The 19,584-nt window shown below is 32.5% G+C and overlaps 1 protein-coding gene across 1 annotated transcript in view; it reads right to left on the reverse strand.

The window, feature by feature from the left end:
* Positions 1–19,584, reverse strand: part of LOC123653637 (integrin alpha-PS2) — a 112,545-nt gene that overhangs the window by 65,732 nt on the left and 27,229 nt on the right. The gene's annotated exons all lie outside the window — the stretch shown is intronic.

Raw genomic sequence — 19,584 nt, forward strand, 5'->3', positions numbered from 1 at the left:
ATATAATAAACGATATAATACGAGTATCAATAGAAAATGCTAACGCTACGGCCATCTAACGATGAATAAGGTCAAACAGACGCAAGGGCCCGCGCTGGCGATGTGCCAGACACGCAAATAGACAGAGTTCAATCCCCGGCTGGGCAACAGCTCGCCAAATCGTATTTCTATATAACTGACTCATATCGACAGTGTGTCGAAATTTTGTGTAAAATCTAGCACAACACAGAATATATGTCGCGACATAATTCTTTTTTTACAATAGAATATAGGTATTTACATTTCACGTTTGTAATTATAATATACATGAGTTCACGCCATTTTTGGCGCGAACTTGTGGAGGTCTATGTCTAGCAGGGCACCGCGATAGGCTGAAGTGATGATGATAATACAATCGTTTTTATTGATAAATTTTATAATAGATATGATATGAATAGTATTATTAATTCAGAAATAAAACATTATTATTGTTAAACAATAAGTATTACTCACTCGTAGAACACATATACTTAAGTATATTATATACAATAGATGTACTCAACTGGCCCAAAAAAATAATAAATTTAAACCATTTTTTAGCATTTTTTATCGTTAATCCTCTTTTTTGTTATCTTGAGATGTTTTAAAGCCTATCAGTAGTGAAAAATATGTTGCATACTGACTGTGTAACTCTAAAACAATTTACCAAATCAAACTGGCAGTTTCCGAATAAATCAAGATCAAACGATGAAATAAAATAGCGGTTGTTATATCATCACTATAATTATTAAGTATTTGGTAATTTATTTAAAAAAAAAAATATTACATCAACGTAAATACGACGAATTTGATCATAAACGAAATAAGCATTAATAAATAGAAAAATATTCTCTTCCTTATTATAAAAAAAAAAATCTAATAATTATTTATAATTAAAGTCATCTTGTCTATATGATTTGGTGGTGGTATTCTACAATTAAAACACCATCGTTACGTTCATCTTATCATCTTTCATATAATAATTTAACAATGCATATTGAAAAAAATTCCATTTAACAAGCCTATATATAAATATAAAACCTTTTTACAAGTTGTGTTTTTTTTTTTTTAAATAAAGCTATCGTCATTTTGTCACTCTGTCAGTTGCGTGAGCGTTTTGCGGCGGACGACAGATGTATTTCTGGCGCCGGAAGAGGGGGCTATTTAGAGAATCGTCTCACCTTAGACACACAAGAAGGTAAGAATATCCTCTATGACATATTCTATTTTACGTATAAATCATATTAGGTTGTCTATTTTTGGAACGAAGTTCCTTACGGCAGGCTTGACATTTGGCTGGGCGACTGAACTGAAAAAAATGTGATACTAAAACCGTAAGAAAAATATATAACGGAAATGACGTAATATCAATCACACGACTGTATAATATGACGTTTGTAAAACTAAAATATTACTAGTAAACTTTTTTTAAATTATATATGTAATTTTATACTGTCGACGAAAATAAAAAGACATATGTTTTTTTTTATTTCACTTAATAGTTTAAATTATTATTATTTTCTTTGATTTATTTTATTTTACGGTATTTGTTATTTTCTAAAATAATTTCCTAAATACTTTTATGTACTTAATTAAAAACCAATCAACAAAATTAAAAAAAAAATCGAGAACTAGAAAATATATATAAAATTCAACATTATTTTTTTCAAATTGTGTTGCTTTCTATACTATCCGAAGGAACTTCGTTCCTACCTGATGTCCCATGACACCACATAATTTTTATAATCGTATAAGTTTACGGGATTTTGAAATAGATTATATATTTTTTTTTTATTTCATAAAACTATTTTTTTTGCGACTACAATTACTTACAGTCTTATAAGATTATTAAAAATAATTATTTGCGAGTGAAGTCGCAAAAAGGTTAATTAAAAAACATTTATCTTGAAAAAATAGTTTTAAACAGGTTTAAAAAAGAAAATTATATAATTAAGAGCAAAATTAAATAATTATAATGAGATTGATAAATTTAAATTATCACTTAATGGTTTTAAAAGTAATATTGAAAATTAATTAATCAAAATTATTAAAAGAAAAAATATAAATAAAGATATAACTCGTTGTATAAATAATGTTAAAATTATCATTATAATTTTGTAGCGCTATCCCGAGCTAATGTAACAAGTAACACAACGTCTTGAGGGCAAATCAACAATGTGCTATTATCAAAGCACACATTATACAATACTTTACCATCCTTATACAACACTTTTTCTTTTAAGAAGTAAAGGAAATTGTTAAAGAAAATGTATTAGGTACTTGAGGTTTCTTTTTTTTTTTGAATTTTTCGATGGAGTTCAATATCAGTTGCTTCTCTATAAACTTTGTTAGCCTTGTCAATTGAAAGCTTAGAGAAAATAACATTTTGTGTAGACACTCAACACAAACGATGGATTTACATGTCTTATATAATTATTCTTGATTTGTAGCAAGTCCGTTGGCACAATTAGCAGTAATCCTGCTTTTATTCAAGGATTGTAACCTCGGTTAAGGGTCTCGATGTAATATTAAGAAGTGTATGTTGTACATTTATAAAAAAAAATAGTCAAGTGTCACCTATAACATAGGCATTAAGTTGCCTACCTTAGAAACAGCCGACCGTGTCTATATGTTAAACATATTTACATACTATTCTCAAACATGCAACATATGTAAAAGAGTGTGTGTGTGTGTGTGTTTGTGTGTGTGTGTGTGTGCGCGCAGTTTACACACGGTAGAAGTGAAACTTCTGAAAAGTCGTAGGAAGGTAGGCTGTTGTGATTTGATCTATCGACGATGAAGACGGGCGGGCGGAAAAACGCGTCGTTTACGCGTTTTGAGCAGTAATGTATTTCTATCTCATTTTCTCCCATACATTTACGTGTTTCTTTCTTTATCATGACGCATTCTTAACCGACTTCAAAAAAGTTACAGGTTTACAGGTTACTCAATTCGACCCCATATATTTTTTTATGTATGTTCGGGGATAACTTCGTCGTTATTGAACCGATTTTGATAATTCTTTTTTTGTTGATATAGTAGTAGATATCCCAACCATGATAAGTCAGGATCTGATAATGGAATACCAGAGAAATCGAGGGGAACCCTCGAAAATCGTAGTGACGACTAGTGCGTTTGTTAATTTTTTTCGTCTACTTACGTTTTTTTACTTGTCGATGTAATTGAAGTCGGATTTTTGTTATGTAGCAAACACAATTATCGTTTCATCTAGTTTCAAACCACAACAATTCTAAAGAAGTTTGACTTAGAAAGTCGTGTAGTAAAATCGCTTGGCTATTTTGTGGGCTCTAAATGTGTATGAACTGAAGTGACTAATAGAAACGTCATCGAATATGTTGAGAATACAATTAGTCAATTTCCAGTCAGTTTAATCTAGCGTCTTCCAGAAAACTTTAGTAATATAATACTGTTTTAATTGTTATTCGGTACGGTCACGTCCATCTTGTTAAATGGACGCGTCCAATCGGTGTGGATGAGTCAACTCAACTCGTCGTCAGTATAGTCAGAATGACTCACGGCAGCGCCACCTGGCTTGATTTTTTTTTTTACTTTTGCGTATGAAAATGTACGTGTCATATCTGATATTTCTCAAGAAGATAAGTTGTTTTGATTTACGCTGCACTCGTCGTATATTATTTATGTTAACACGTACAGTAACTATAAACTAACCGGTAGCCAATTCATTGCTATTTTTTATATTTTATTTTATTAACCTATCCCCAATCTCCCCTAGGAAATTTCCTCCTCAAAATATGGGTCACCCCGACTGGGGTAGTACGTCGACCTTACAGAAAATCACAGCTAAATAATACAGTATTCAAGCAGTGTTGTGTTACTGTAGGTGAGTAAGGTGACCAGAGCTTCTGTGGGGAATTGGGGATAGGGTCGTCATCACACTTGCGATTCTCCAGGTGTAGCAGTCTATAAACTACGGTAATCGCTTTACATCAGGTGAGCCGTACGCTTGCTTGCCGATTTAGTTATATAAAAAACCGACTTCAATGTCTTCGCAAATTAACACAACGTGGTAGATGAAGTAATACTAAAAAAAATACGCGTTTTTAGATATAACATAGCTTAACTAGATCGAAATCGGTCCACTCAGACAAGTTCTGAGGTAGCACACATAAAAAAAAACCGGCCAAGTGCGAGTCGGACTCGCGCACCGAGGGCTCCGTACAAAAATTATTAAAAATAATTTTATTATGTGATGTAACTAATAACGGTTTTCGCAATTTTTCCTCAATCTGTAGGTACTATAAGACGTTGCTTACTACCAAATTTCAAGATTCCAAGTTCACGGGAAGTACCCTGTAGGTTTTGATTCCCTCCACTCACAAGAGTGTCGAAATTTGCAACATAAACGGCTGTGATCTTTTGATTGCGTAGGTTTAAAAGTTTGATTTTTTCACAGTTCCAAGGGACAGTAGACCTGAGTATTTAATATGAATTTCATCTTGATACTCTTGTACTCTACGTGTACCTGAGAAAAGGGTTCTTGACTAACAAACGAACAACAAAGTGATCCTATACGAGTTCCGTTTTTTCCTTTTGAGGTACGGAACTCTAAAAATACAGTCGAATTGCGAACCTCCTCCTTTTTTATGTCGGTTAACAAAGACATATGAAGTAGGTATATCAAATATAAATGGCGTTGTTTTACTTGTATCAGTGACTGTCGTGACTAATAAAGTCATTTTACAAACAGCGGTTAGGGAAGAGATTTATGACGGCTAATAAATATATAATTTACTGCTTTGAAGCACAATAACTAACTGTTTTTGTAATTTTTGTACAATATTGCTTAAATAATAAATAATTATGAATTTAAAAACTTATAAACTAACATGAGATAATTCTATTTTAGTAAAGTAAAAATAAGAAAGGATATTTTTCAAACTGCTGGATCAATTTTACTTTCATTTTGAAAATCCTTATTTATTCGAGAGCTACAAGGCAGATATTGGACCCTTAAAACAAAACGCAGTTAACCATTTTTTTTTATCAAATAAATTCTAAATTAAAAACTCCTTTGTATTGATACCTTTAAAAAATTTCGTACATTTTTAGACTGTAAGTCACATGATAACAATAAATCGGTAACGTATGAACTTAACCTTTGTCAAAGATGAAGCAAAGATGACGAAGGCCTACAGACATTCAACTCAACCATAATTTGAGCCAACGTTTGATCAAATATTAGGTCAAATCGACCTTTGCTGTTATAGTATAACTTATATAAGTCAGTCAGTCAGTTCAGCCTATTGCAGTCCACTGCTGGACATAAGCCTAAAGTTGTATAAGTAAAGTACATTTATTTCTTGAGGTTGTTTATCTTATATTAATGAAAAAAATTCCACTACGTCTCATTATCTAAAGCTTATTTATTCATAACAAATGAAGTGGAACACAAAAATACATAAAGATATTTATGTTCGACAATAAAAAAACAACCAAAAAATTCATCTTTATTCATAGATATTTAGGAAATTTTAAATTATTTCCTTGTTTTCATTTCGACCATAGTTAAATTGAATAATAATACTCTTTATTGTACACCATTAAAAGAAACATCAGAGAAAAAAAAAAACATAAAACGAAAGATGTACAAAGGCGGTCTTATCGCTGAAAGATCGATTGAAAATAGTTACTACAAAATATTTAAATATAAACATCTAATATTTATCATTTAGTTGCGTAAAAATAAAAATAAAAAATATTATCATTTAGTTATATTAAAATAAAGATACATAAAAATCCGTCCCACACAAATAAATACGTTATCTAATTAGCGCGTTTTTGTTGTTATCAATGTCGTAAGAGTCACAATTTCATCTCGTTAGCGTTGCGACATACCAAGACAAACACACACCTATCTCTTGTTAACTTAACATAATCTTTTTACACGAGCAATTAGTGTCGCGTAGGTATACGGTGGTAAGCATTTGCCTGAGTACTTATGAATGGTAATTTGTGGTAGGATGCCTGCTTAAATGGTGGTAAGGTCTAACCACATTAACTGAGCTTATTTAAACTTTATGAAAATGCGTTTGATTTTTTTTCGCTTCGCTTGTGCTACAAAATAAATACACATTTAATTAAAGGTTTTGTACAATAATGTACACCCCAAAATTAAAACTTTTTTTTTATGTGACTGCATTGTGTGTGTTGGCTGCGCCTAACGCTAAAACAACTGAATAAATTTGAATGAAACGTGGACGATTTGAATTCATACTACGAGTTAGGAACGACCTTGGACAATTTTCGTTTCGAAAGAGAGTCAAGACTGTGTCTGTGTGTCCTTTCTGCGCGTCTTGCTAAAACTACTACATTAATTTGAACCAAACTTCATACTATTTGGATTCATACTACAGAGTAGGACTCTGGGTTATTTTTTTATACTACACTACACCATTCTATTTATAGAGAAAGAATGAAAGACAAAACTTGTAATGGCAAAGCCGCGGGGTACGGTTTGCGCAAAACATAACAATCACAATTTTCATTACATTACGATGACGTATACTATTTGACTACCGGTTTTACAAACATAAATCTAAGACTATAGGTACAAAACAAGTCCGATGGTATGATATAGGTCACGATATTTAAGAGACGCAGCGGTTGGAATGTCAGTTTATAACACTAATTGTTACTTGTTACGAGGACGACGCAGACGAGATGACGTCGCCTCGTCGATAGCCATTTTTCTTTGATACGAATTACAAATTACTTAAAATTTTATTAAAGTCTTATACTATATTGGAAACAAGACAAGTTTATAATTTATTTGATTGATTTATTTAGCCCGTAATAACCTCCTGCTGCTCATATTTTAATGAAAATGATATGATAATGATGATAATTAAATTCCGTAGTGTTAATGTAATTGGGTTTTTTTTGCACCGTCTATGTTACCTTTTAGTTTTTATAATCTTGGCTAGTAACATATGATCACTCTTTATGTTAGTTTCATTAATGGTAAACAATTAATTGTCGTTAGTTGTACAGCTCCGTCCACAAGCTCGTAACAGTTTTATAGTAGTGATCTTAATCTGTAATGTCTGGTTTAAAGGCATAACCTTTCAAGTGTTTTAAATTATAAATGAACAAGTAAGTAAATGTAAAGTTATTCCGTTTATCCGTGGCTCCTTCTCTGATTCCGACATCGGCAAGGGACTATTTGACATACGAAGTAAACCACCACTCGCCAAAAGGGGCACAGGACGCCCCCAACCAGGTGACGACTGAAGAAGACAACGGAAAGCCGATGGATTCAGAGGGTGCAGAATCGGACAAAGTGGCGAACATAAGGGGAGACCTATGTCCAGCAATGGATTATAGGCTGATGGATGGAAGATATACAATTAAAATTGAATAAATAACCTTGAGAACTATCGGCAGAGAGTTAAGTCATTTAAAATAAAATGCAACCATTTTTTAACGCAAAATACAGATATATATACTTCTATGAAATTTGAACACAGAAGCCATATGTCGCGATTGCAGTGACCCTTCTAGAGATCACTTCGTCGTGATTACTGAATTTGACGGGCTTCGCTAAGATATTTTTAATTAAAAGATCATGAGTTGAGTACAATGAATAATATAATATTGAATAGCGTACTGTAGGCTTAAAGGCTTTAATATTTTAGTATTAACCAACGGAAGTTGATTTGTAAACGTATTTTGTACCAAAACTACTGCCTCTATTTGAGTGACTTTTCTCCATCCCTTATAAATCATGTGTAATACGCGTGGTTTAGTTTTATGCTTCTCGCTTGCACACATGGTTAAATTATCGAACACTTCTGACAATATTATTTTTAGATTTATGACCTTAAAATTTAACAGAAACAAAATGCAGACTTATTTTCTACGTCTACACAATAATTACTATTTTATAAAAAACATGTCAACGTATGTTGTGCGCTCGTAAAAGTAACTCGATTGGAACAAAGGCCGAGCGCAAGACACCCGCATAGGGTGGGCCGTCATGATTGCCTCAATGAGAAGATTGCAAGGGTCTGCAGACCCGTGAGAATGGCGAGCGGCACGCGAACTCACTTTCGTATATTATTCAACTTAGTATTTTCAACTAGACCTTTCTCTTGGTTTCTTCCATTGATTGCAGACATTAATTAGCAGTTACTCCTCGCGCTCCTTGTGTTTCGTTTCAGGTTATATTTGACGAAGAGTTAGTTCAGTTGTCAGAGACTCACCGTTGGTTACATCGATTGCCGCATATGACAAATGTTTGTAGAGGCTGTACAGTCGTTTGTTTTTTTTTTTGTTTGTTCGGAACCCATGACTCAGAAAGACATCCTTTTAGGAATCGTAAAGTGTTAGGGGCTTATTTTTATGATCCTGGATAAAATAACCTCACTTACATTAAAAAAGGGTTAAAAAGGCGATTTTAAAAAGCATTATTGAAAGACCGGAACCAACTTCAAACAAACTTTTTAATTTGATTGTATCTATGTATATATTAATACGTGAAGCAAAAACTTCGTACCCCTTTTTACGAAAATTACGCGGACGGAGAAGTAAGTATAAAATTTCGCACACTTATAGTTCATATAGTGACTAAGTGCAAAATCCATATTTTTTTTTAATTATGCATAAAAAGTAAATTAAATAAATTAAAAAAACATTACACACACTACCTATGTATTTGATACACACGCTTATTATTATTATTATTATTTTTGTTGATTGTCAGTCTGTACCCAAATTTAAAAACTTAAAAAAGGTTTTTAATTTTCATTATTTTTTGTTTTTTTTTTAATTTAAATTTTTAATTATGGTCGATTTTCGACCTCTGGGCGACCACTAGTTAGTATTAATTCATTGACTGTACTTGTGTGTGTATCAGTGGCATGATACCATATACGTATGTCAAGATTTTAAACGAAAACTACAAGAAAGGCAAAGGAGGTTATAAATTCTTGTTGCGTAAAATAGTTTGGTATAGTGTATTTGAAGCTATAATAAGATAAAACGCAACACCATACTCCATGTACCATTCACTATCCCATATGGCTGTCGATAATCATAACGTATGCCACAATAGCGGGTACCTAATCTTGCGCAAGCCGGCAATTTCGGCTGGTCTCAAATGCAAATGGTCGGTGAAAGCCATGCGTAGGCGCATCTTTATCGGAATTAAGAACTAAATGATTTGTTAAGGAATTATTTTGATTTAGTTAAATCAAAAAAGAGGCCAGAACACAGTTGTCTTTCAATAAAACTTCCAAAGCGATTTCGTAGTCAGTCCGGTAACAGTGGGACTGGATATGTACTCACTAGAACAATACTATTGTGCTTTACTAACTAAACTTCTTAATAAACACCAATCATATCAAATAAATAAATAAAAAAAGATTTTATTAATGACGTTAAGGAATTATTATAATCGGAATTTCTCGTATGAAACTTTTGTAATGTTCTTGTTAACAGTGTGTACAGCATAATAAACCACAAAGTACATAAAAATAATGTATATAATGTAACAAGTAACATAAAATTACAAACTAATAATACATCGTCAACTAAATTATTATCCACTATACTTAAATAATAACTTTTATCTTTTTCATAGAAATTAATGTATAAATAACAAAGATATGGCATATTTTCATATCAAGACGAACATACATATGTACTATATGCACCTATATACAACTCTCAAGGTGAGAAGAATCACAGACTCCTGCGCATCGTGCTAATGTGAGTATAATTCACGCATTTTACTGTCGGTCCGTGCGTGGGAGTGATCGTGCCCTACTTCTGGTACAAATGAAAGTGCCCTTGAACAGTCGCCGCACCATTCATAGAATTGGTCGTAAATAAATTACGTATTCATTTATTTAATTAATTTTATAATACACAGAGACGGAATCGATCATATTTATTTATCAGTTCTGAGTGGTCTTGCCCACGTGCTGTTTTAAATATCTGTGGATTGGTTGGTAGTTGATGTTTTTCCGCTACGGTTCTATTAGCAGCAATGAGATAGGTAGTTGGTATATTTATCATAAAATATAATTGTAATAATATAAATCTAGGCTTAACTCACTTTATTTTATTTGTAACTACCGTACCACCCCAGCCCTGCACGGTCGCAAAAACTATCAGTGTTCCTCTACTATATTGTACATATAAAATAATAATAATACTTTATTGTAGACTAGATTTTAAGTCCATATTGGGTTAGTACAGCAAAACAACATAACAAAATTAAATAAAGGAAAAGTAAAATCAAAAAAAAAAAATCAAAAATAAAAAAATTCAAAAATTCAAGTAATTCAAAAAATTCAAAAAAAAATCAAGATCATATAAACCTTCCTCTGGTATCATTATTTACTAAAGAAAACCGCATCAAAATCCGTTGCGTAGTTTTAAAGATCTAAGCATACAGACAGCGGGAAGCGACTTTGTTTCTTACTATGTAATGATTGTAAAGGATTTGAAAAATAATAAGATAAAGTTTTTTAATCATCGTATGTGATCGTCATTTCATTTGCCTAACACTCATTTGAACGTCACAAAGAATCAGTAATTGAGTCTATTTTACGGTTTTATACATACCTACTTAAGACATAATTAAAATTGTATAAAAATATCTCAATGATGTTTTAATTTTATAAAACTTATCAAATGACTATGTCATATATAGATAGAGATTTAAGAGTACTAGTGGTTGCCCAATGGTCGAAATTCCACAATAATTACAAATTTAAATAATACTTAAAATATTTTAATAATATTTAAAATTTTCAATTTGACTACAGATTTTGACAATCAACAAAAATTATAGTATGCGTGTGTGTGTGTCAAATACATGGTAGTGTGGGTAATGTTTTTTTTTTAATTTTATTTAATAAATTTTTATGCATAATTTAAAAAAAAAAATTAGCACAAGGTACAAGGTACAAAAATTTTGCTTCACGTATTAATTTAAGAGTATAATTATCACATCAACGTATCAACACTCTCTCTCCATCAAAAACAAAATTGATTCCAAAATCAATAATTATCTTAAAGTTACTTCAATATAATTATATGACGGTAAAATCAATTTCAAAAACTCGTTACATACAAGGGTAAGGAGGAAAACCGTAAAAGGCTCATGAAAAGATTAGCGCGAACAATAAATAATTGTTATTAGCACCTCACCCGACTTCCTTCGCTCGTTATCTAAATTAGGATCAACTAAAGCAATGCGGGGCGATCTCACCTAATAATTAGTACCCTAATCGCGGCTTACAACTTGGTCTAAGTGATGAGAGACGCTTGAAGATACTGTTTGTGCTATACAGCGGAAAAGGCGTATTTTTTATATCGCTAGAATGATGGTAAGCACGCGTACGGTTAGCATGATAGTGTAAGTATATTACAATTACCAAGTGAGATGCGGATTTAGAGATTTCCTACTGCAAACTATTTATATATTTATTTATTCTTAATGTACACCGATATACAGACACATATAAAAAAAGATACAATACAAGATGTACAAAGGCGATCTTATCGCTAAATAGCGATTTCTTCCAAATAACCTTTGGGTACTGGACACGATACAGTAGCAGCGGTTAGAACTACCTCATGACATGTCTCCGAATTACTTGATTTCTTCGTGATGTATTTTCTCGTACAGAATAACATGATTTTAGATTCGTGATATCTATACTAGATTATCCTTTGCCTTTTGTAGTAAATCGTAAACTAACTAAATACATACTTATTTTTTATGACATACACGTATTACATTAAAATTATTTTCTTTAAATTCAATTTGCGTATAACGTACTCGTATAACATAGATATACAACAAGACTCGCTGCTTCTCTTTCCCATTTTTTTCTCATTCCTTGACCCACACAACCGGGACGTTTACGATGGCGAAGTATTGAAAATTTACGACAGTTACACACGTGCGTCAGTTGTTTACTGTGTGTACAGTGTGCGACCACCCGCTCCGGCCTTACGATTTTATGACCCACGGCAACACTACCCGCTAACCGGTAATTAAGACTCTGTGTTAATACAGACCCATTTCTTATCGAACGGATTTTTAAAATTCTATCAAATAATTTATTATTAGTTTTACACGAATATCGTTTTAAAGATAAAAGGTTTGAGATGTTTTTGAATATATGTTTTTCTTTATGAGTTATATTTTATTTAGTTACGCGTTATATTTAATTACCTGTAGTGATGGTTGTGTTAGCGTCTATCGATAATAGTAGTTATCTATACGAATAAATAAAATCGGAGTGTCTGTTTGTAGTATTAAAATAACCGCTTTTTACTAAATGCATATGGATATACATGTGCCAAAATGACATTTAAAAAAAAATGTCTCCCTGACTGTCTGTTTGTTCCAGATTATCTCTGAAACGGTTAGATCGATTTTGACGGGACTTTCACTGGCAGATAGCGATGTAGTAAGAAGTAACTTAGGCTACTTTTATTTTGGAAATTTATTTATTTTATAACTCTGCAAACTAAACAATAACTTTTTTGTTACATTCCACGCGGACGAAGTCGCGGGCACAGCTAGCTATAAAGCTGCTTAAACTTTTATCATTTCATAGTATAAAAAAAAAGTCGTTTCCCGCTGACTGTATGCTTAGATCTTTAAAACTACGCAACGGACTGTGATGCGGTTTTCTTTAATAAATAGAGTGATTCCAGAGAAAGGTTATAATTCATGCATAATATAGCAGAGGAATACTGATAGTTTTAAAGGTTTCTAATGTGATATCGTAAATAACACACATATTTTTGCGCTTACATTGCAAATATTTATTTTATATTTAGTATCAGCATTGCACCCATGCTAAGTCCGGGCGGGTCGCTAGTTAACGAATAATTTAATCACGTTACGTCTCAATCAAATCATATTTCCATATTATAATAATCCGTCTGGCAGGACAGGAAAACGTCGAGGCAGCAATAGCATACCGGTAGGTACCTCACTTGTCCTCTAATTAAATCACTCGCCACCTGTCCCTGTTCCCTCCGGGATGCGCGCGTGCCCACCTTCCTTCCTTTCAGACAACCGCTCAGACAAAAATCGACCTTAACATAAATATGTAAAGCATAATTTCCATTTATGGTATTAAGAGCTATTTATCAGCAATCGGCATCACAAAAGTGCTCAACTCGATCGCAGGTGTTTGTATGTCTTTTATTTTGTGTAAGGCTTTAAACGCACGCGACTCTACATACAGACATACTATACATACACACATGTAAGTATGCGTGGATGTATTCCAGTTAATCAAACATCTGCTTTATTGATTATTTTGTCTGTTTTTTTTTTTCGTCTTTGTCAAGTTTCTTTTTAAATATGGAACAATTTTATTCAGCATATCAATTTAAAGATATGTGTTTCGAACTCCGGTTCTTTCTCATAAAAATAGGAAACCGTTAAAAAAACAAAAAACAATTCGAAATAATGAGTCTATAGACTGCATAAACTCAAAAGTTACTTTTTTAAAAAGAAAATAAACATCAGTATTACACTACGATGTTATAAGCCATACAAGATTTTATATACACATGCAGCTACATACACCCAACTTTGTCTAAATAATCTATTATTAGAACATCTAAAATAAGACGAGAGAAACAGTTATTATTATGGCTGGCCGTATTACCGGCTCAATCTTAAGTAACTCGATAATCCGACAACGGCCGTAACTACCCGCCCTATAAGTCGTTATGCTATATTTACTCGTCTGCGCACGCGCATGCAACCGAAGGAAGTGAGATATTCAGTTTATTTTTAAATTTAATTTAATTTAGCTTAGATATATGATCATAGGCGTTACGAATATTTTTTTTCCATATATTTTCATGCTGTGTGGTTACGGCAGTAAAGTGCATAGCCACCCCTTCTCTTCCCGCGGGTGTTGTAAGAGATAACTAAGGGATAACACACAATTCCACTACCACTCGTAACTAGGTATAACTAATCGTAATACAATAAAAGTTATCGTCCTGAGAATACAAACTTTTCAAAACAGTATTAAGATAGATGAATAGGCCGTATCACATCACGTTATAATTTAAGAGAGCGCAGCAAGGAAGAATTATTAATTGTTGTTATAGAAAGGACAAAATAAAATTAATCAACATCATTAAAATAATCATACCTAATTCCTGACGTAATTACCCACATAATAGGAAAACCAAAAATATTGACATTTCATTATTGATTAAGTGTAAGGTAATTAAATAAATGTAAAATTGCATATAAATATAATGTAATAAATAAATATTAAAGTGCTCAGTTCCTATTATTTACAGAATATATTAAACAATTCTAAATCAATATAAATAAATTATTTAATTTTTATTAAAATATTTTATTTTATAATAGAGTGTTTATAAGTAATATCCTTTTGTAATCGAATTAAATCGTTAAAACAATTTTAATAATGACTAAATACTTCACATTGTACTAATTTCTTATTTTAACAGGTGTTATCAAAATCAAAATTAAAAACAACTTTATTCAAATAGGCTTCAAAAGCACTTTCGAATTGTCATTTTACAAATTAAAATTTTAAAGTGATTATTAGTTTTTATAATTGTGTTTGCTCGCAAACGAAAAAAAAAAACCGACTTCAATTACATCAACTAGGTAGATCGACAAAAAAATAGTCAAGCAACTACGCGTTATCAAAGATTACTCAAAAAGTAGTTATCAGATCTTGATAAAATTTATATGTGACCACATGATAAACATCAGCTTTCGATTAAATTAAAAATTATCAAAATCGGTACACCCAGTAAAAAGTTATTGCGGATTTTCGAGAGTTTCCCCCGATTTGTCTAGGATCCCATCATCAGATCCTGGTTTCCTTATCACGGTACCAAACTAAGGATATCCCCTTTCCAACAAAAAAAGAATTATCAAAATCGGTACATCCAGTAGAAAGTTATGTGGTATAATACAACGTAGGTCGACGAAAACAGTGTCAAGTAAAAACGCATTATTAGATATAATTCGAAAAGTAGCTGTTAGATCTCAAATAAATTTAAATGGGACCAATTGGCGCACAAAACCTTTCGATTAAAACAAAATTTGTCGAAATCGGTCTACCCGGTCAAAAGTTCTGATGTAACATACATTAAAAAAAAAAAAAATACAGTCGAATTGAGAACCTCCTCCTTTTTTGGAAGTCGGTTAAAAAGTAAAGCCACCACCGATTCGGAATGTAGATTCTGCAGAGTAGAATCGGCAAAAAACTGCGCAGTTACTCTTTTGAAAATAATATATAAACTGTGTTTCAGTACAAAATTAGTGATATCTTGCATGAGATACAGCGTCACTACAGCCTTACAGAACAGAACTACAGAATTAAGATTATTTTATGAACAAGCAAATAACTGATTATGATATATCATTCACTATTAGAAAACTTCGTGATCTACTCGTGTCAGGGCTTATAAATCATCTTGCTATTATTAACCGGACATGACGCTAGTCTCTAAAATATTAAACAACTGTTTACTATGTCATTCACAATAAATGTGTACCCAAATATCTCAAGAATAAATTAGATGTAACGAAACCTACAATCACCCACACTAACATACAAAACAACACTCATATTGATATAATAAAACAATGTCTTAATTCAATAAAATTCAATAAGTTACAACCATGTCAAAAATGGTATCAAAAATAGTGCTGACTAATGTCTCGAAAAAAATAATGTGGTTATATTCAATAAAAGCGTTAAATAAAGAATTACGAGTCAGTTGGTGGACAGTTTTCTAATAAAATCTGTATAAATAATTAGCATATTTGTATCAACTATTGTACATTTTCATAGCTGCCTAATTTTAAATTACCCACGAAAACCAGTGGTAGTGACCATTCTATCGAATTAGACTTCTTAATATAAGACATTCTGATATTCAAACGGCAACCAAATTCATTGCAGCAGAAACTCGCAAAATATATTTATGATTTATTTTTAAATTAGGAATAATGTTTTATTCAAAAAAGATTACATTACGCTTACTGCATGTGTTTTAAAAATACACGTACATATACATGTAAAGTATGTTCTGTAAAAGTACGTACATCATTTCTGTTTAACACCCGATCTAAGGTCTCGGTGCTCTGTTAAGTAGTGAAAGGTGTAAGTACTCAAGACGTGTTGACTTTACCAGATCTGTTCACTTATCATTGTCATTATTATAGTTCACGCGTGCTCTCACCGACTGGCTCTTATAAAAACTTTTTCCATGACATAATACATTTGTTTTCTCTCTTAGAACGTTTCAAGAAAGTGTGTTACGTTTTAACGGTTATTTTATGAGAATTTTTAGGGTATATTTTGCACAATCTTTGATTTCAGTAAGGTGGGCAAAGCGTTTACATTACTCCTAGTTTTACAGACATCCATAGACTACAATATCACCTTCATAGTATTGTTTTCCACCTTTATAGTATAGGTACTCAAATACAAGCATCATTTGACTGTACCTTAAAACCAGTGCCACCCATATTGGAGTAACAACACAACAAGGATCATCCTTATCTCAAGTTCACAACAGCACGTGATAACGTAACGGCTAAAATTACCAGCGTCAGCAGGCGAACAGACTGGCTGTTTATTATTTTTATATTAATATATTGTTTACGGAGCTTAGCGTATTTTTTATCTACGAGTGTTTTACAACAGACAACGACCTCTAATCATATTTAATTTTAAAACGTCCTGGATTTTTAAATTAGAATTATATCGTTTTACTGTGTATTTAAAGACAGACTGATAGATTTACCATATACATAATATATCAATCTGCTTCTACCATAAAATATTCATTAATTAGGCTACTTTAAGAATATATGACCGTGTAAGTTAAACACCTATGTGTTATTGTATGAATTTTTTTTTGTACCCGCCAACCCGCAGTTGAGCAGCTTGGTGGATTAAGCTCCAATGCTTTTCCTGAATGCAACGGAAAAAGAGGCCTATGCCCAGCTGTGAGAAGTGAAGGGCTGAATCAATGTATATTTTCATATTTCCATAGGAATAACAAACGATTCAATAAATAAATAAAAAAACAATTCCAAAACGGAAGTATAGCTATAAAGTGTTAAAAATATTTAAAACACTTCTAACTGCAAGCATCGTAAAAGCAAGACAAATATTTGTCTACGCTCATAGATATTTGCTAAAGATCTGACCTACTGACATCTCGGCCGCCCGATCTTTTTCAAACGCACATATTTGTCTAACACTTCGAAATCAATCATACAAACAAGTTTGTATAAAACTTGACTTCTATTATATTGTTTAATGTTATTGCAATAATTGATTTTTATGGGATGGATATTTGTATAAATATTTCTATCCAGTCTGGGTGTCTGTCCCTACGGATCTCCCCGCCGTACCTCGGAGAGCACGTTAAGCTGTCGGTCCCGGTTGTTATGATATACATCTGACAGTGACCGTTAGTTATAGTAGGGAATATATTCTGCCAACCCGCAGTGGAGCAGGAAGGAGGATCAGAGCTTAGGTCCTTCTCCTACATGGAGAAAGAGGCCTATACCACAGCGTGATAAATTACAGGTGGAAGCGTAGCATAGCGATATTACAAATAATAATGCAGAGTGAAATTAATAGTACTGACTTGGTTTATCAATTATAATCACTTTTAATTTTATGTTTTAATTTAAAATAAAAACTGAACTATATATTGTAAGCCGTGTTGATTGTGTACAAATAAATAAATAAAATTGTGTATATTCTACTGGTTATGAAGTAAAGTGAGGTCTATATACAACGCGACGTAATTTCTAATTAAAATGTTCATGGACGAAATTAAGTCATTTCAATTGTTTTGTTTTGATAGGCACTTTAGATAAATTAACTTTACGGGGGTATATAAGGCCGGATTAATTGTCATTAATAGTTTTTCATCATGCAAGAATAATTATCATTAATTAATTCGCTGAGATTAATGGCTTATAATAAGAGTTATTTTTAGAGTCTAATGAATATACCATAATATAAGCGCATATAAATCTAGTAATATATAACTTTAATTAGTAACACTATTATACATAAATCATAGACTGCAATTAAAATCAGATGGATTCGTAGCATGGTGTTGGGTTACGATACGAGTACGCATTTTCTAGATCACCAGAACACCGTAGTACCAGATGACTACACTCACGGCACATGTACAAACTCTTGAGTACATAGCAAAATAAATCCTTGCAAACATTGCAACTAAGATAGTGTATACTCGCCCTATTTTCTAAATTACTATTTAACTGTAGTACTATGTTTTGCTTTGTAAATATATATTCATTGTAGACCTATTTTTATGGTTAACTTTTGCTCGGGTAAGGAAAGCAGGAAATTTCCTGTTCAAAATATGTAGCAGTTCGACTGGGGCACCTCGATCTTACAGAAGATACACACACAGCTAAATAATAAAAGCAGTAATGTTAACCGCGTCATGCAAATTGATATATATAGAAACTTTTTGCGTAAAAAAAAACTAATTTAATGTGTATAGACTATCGTCATAGCATTAAAAGTTTATGAACTGACGTAGGGCACAGCCGCAAATATCCTACTCAGAATGTAAAGCAGCCCGACTGGGGAATGGAGAACGAGAACCTTACAGAAGATGACAACTAAATAATACTGCTATTAAGCAGCGTTGTGTTCATATGTGAGTAAGATGACCAGAGCTCCTGGGAGAAATTGGACCCTATGGTCGGCAACGCGCTTGCAATGCTTTTGGTGTTGCAGACGTCTATAAACTACGTTAATCGCTTACCATCAGGTGAGTCGTACGCTTGTTTTGCCGACCTCGTTATATATTTTAAAACACTAAAGCTAGATTAATTGAAAATTTAGAAAAAAATTACGGATGATAATTAGAAGCCAAAATTGTAATTGTATAAGTTTGAATTCGACATCCAAACATGGAAATTTTGTATTTCGTTCACAAAATCACAAGTCAGAGAACATCGTAACAAGCGGCATCGTTATTCCGTGAAGTTTCCTCCCATGCACAAAATTTCACATAACAAGGCAGTCCTTGTCCGAAAAATTAGGAGCTTATGTGTATGTATAAGGTCAAATGGTCAATAAACGTGAAGCGATACGGTGTCGAATTTCGATGCGCCCGCGCTCCGGTTTCCGCATGAGCGACCACCAGGACGGTAGTGATCGTATCTGACTGCTGTGAACTGCGAATGACCTCGCCTTTATGAGTTAATCCGTCTAACAATGTATGATGGGTAAGCGAAGTGAAAACTACATGAACACCGTCACTTTTCATCAATCAATCCGATCAATAAACGCGTTATATAAGCATGAAAAAAAATAGCGGATAAAAATTAATACTTTTATCTACGAGACGATACCGAGGTTTGAAATGTTTATAATTTTACTGGCATTGAGAGCATTGCTAAAGATTTAAACGCCGCTGAAACGCAATCGTAAAAAAACTTCTGACGCTAGAGCACATGGATGTTAAAGTCTAGCT

This window comes from Melitaea cinxia, chromosome 5 (assembly GCF_905220565.1).
Source record: "Melitaea cinxia chromosome 5, ilMelCinx1.1, whole genome shotgun sequence".
In the NCBI taxonomy this organism is placed as follows: domain Eukaryota; kingdom Metazoa; phylum Arthropoda; class Insecta; order Lepidoptera; family Nymphalidae; genus Melitaea; species Melitaea cinxia.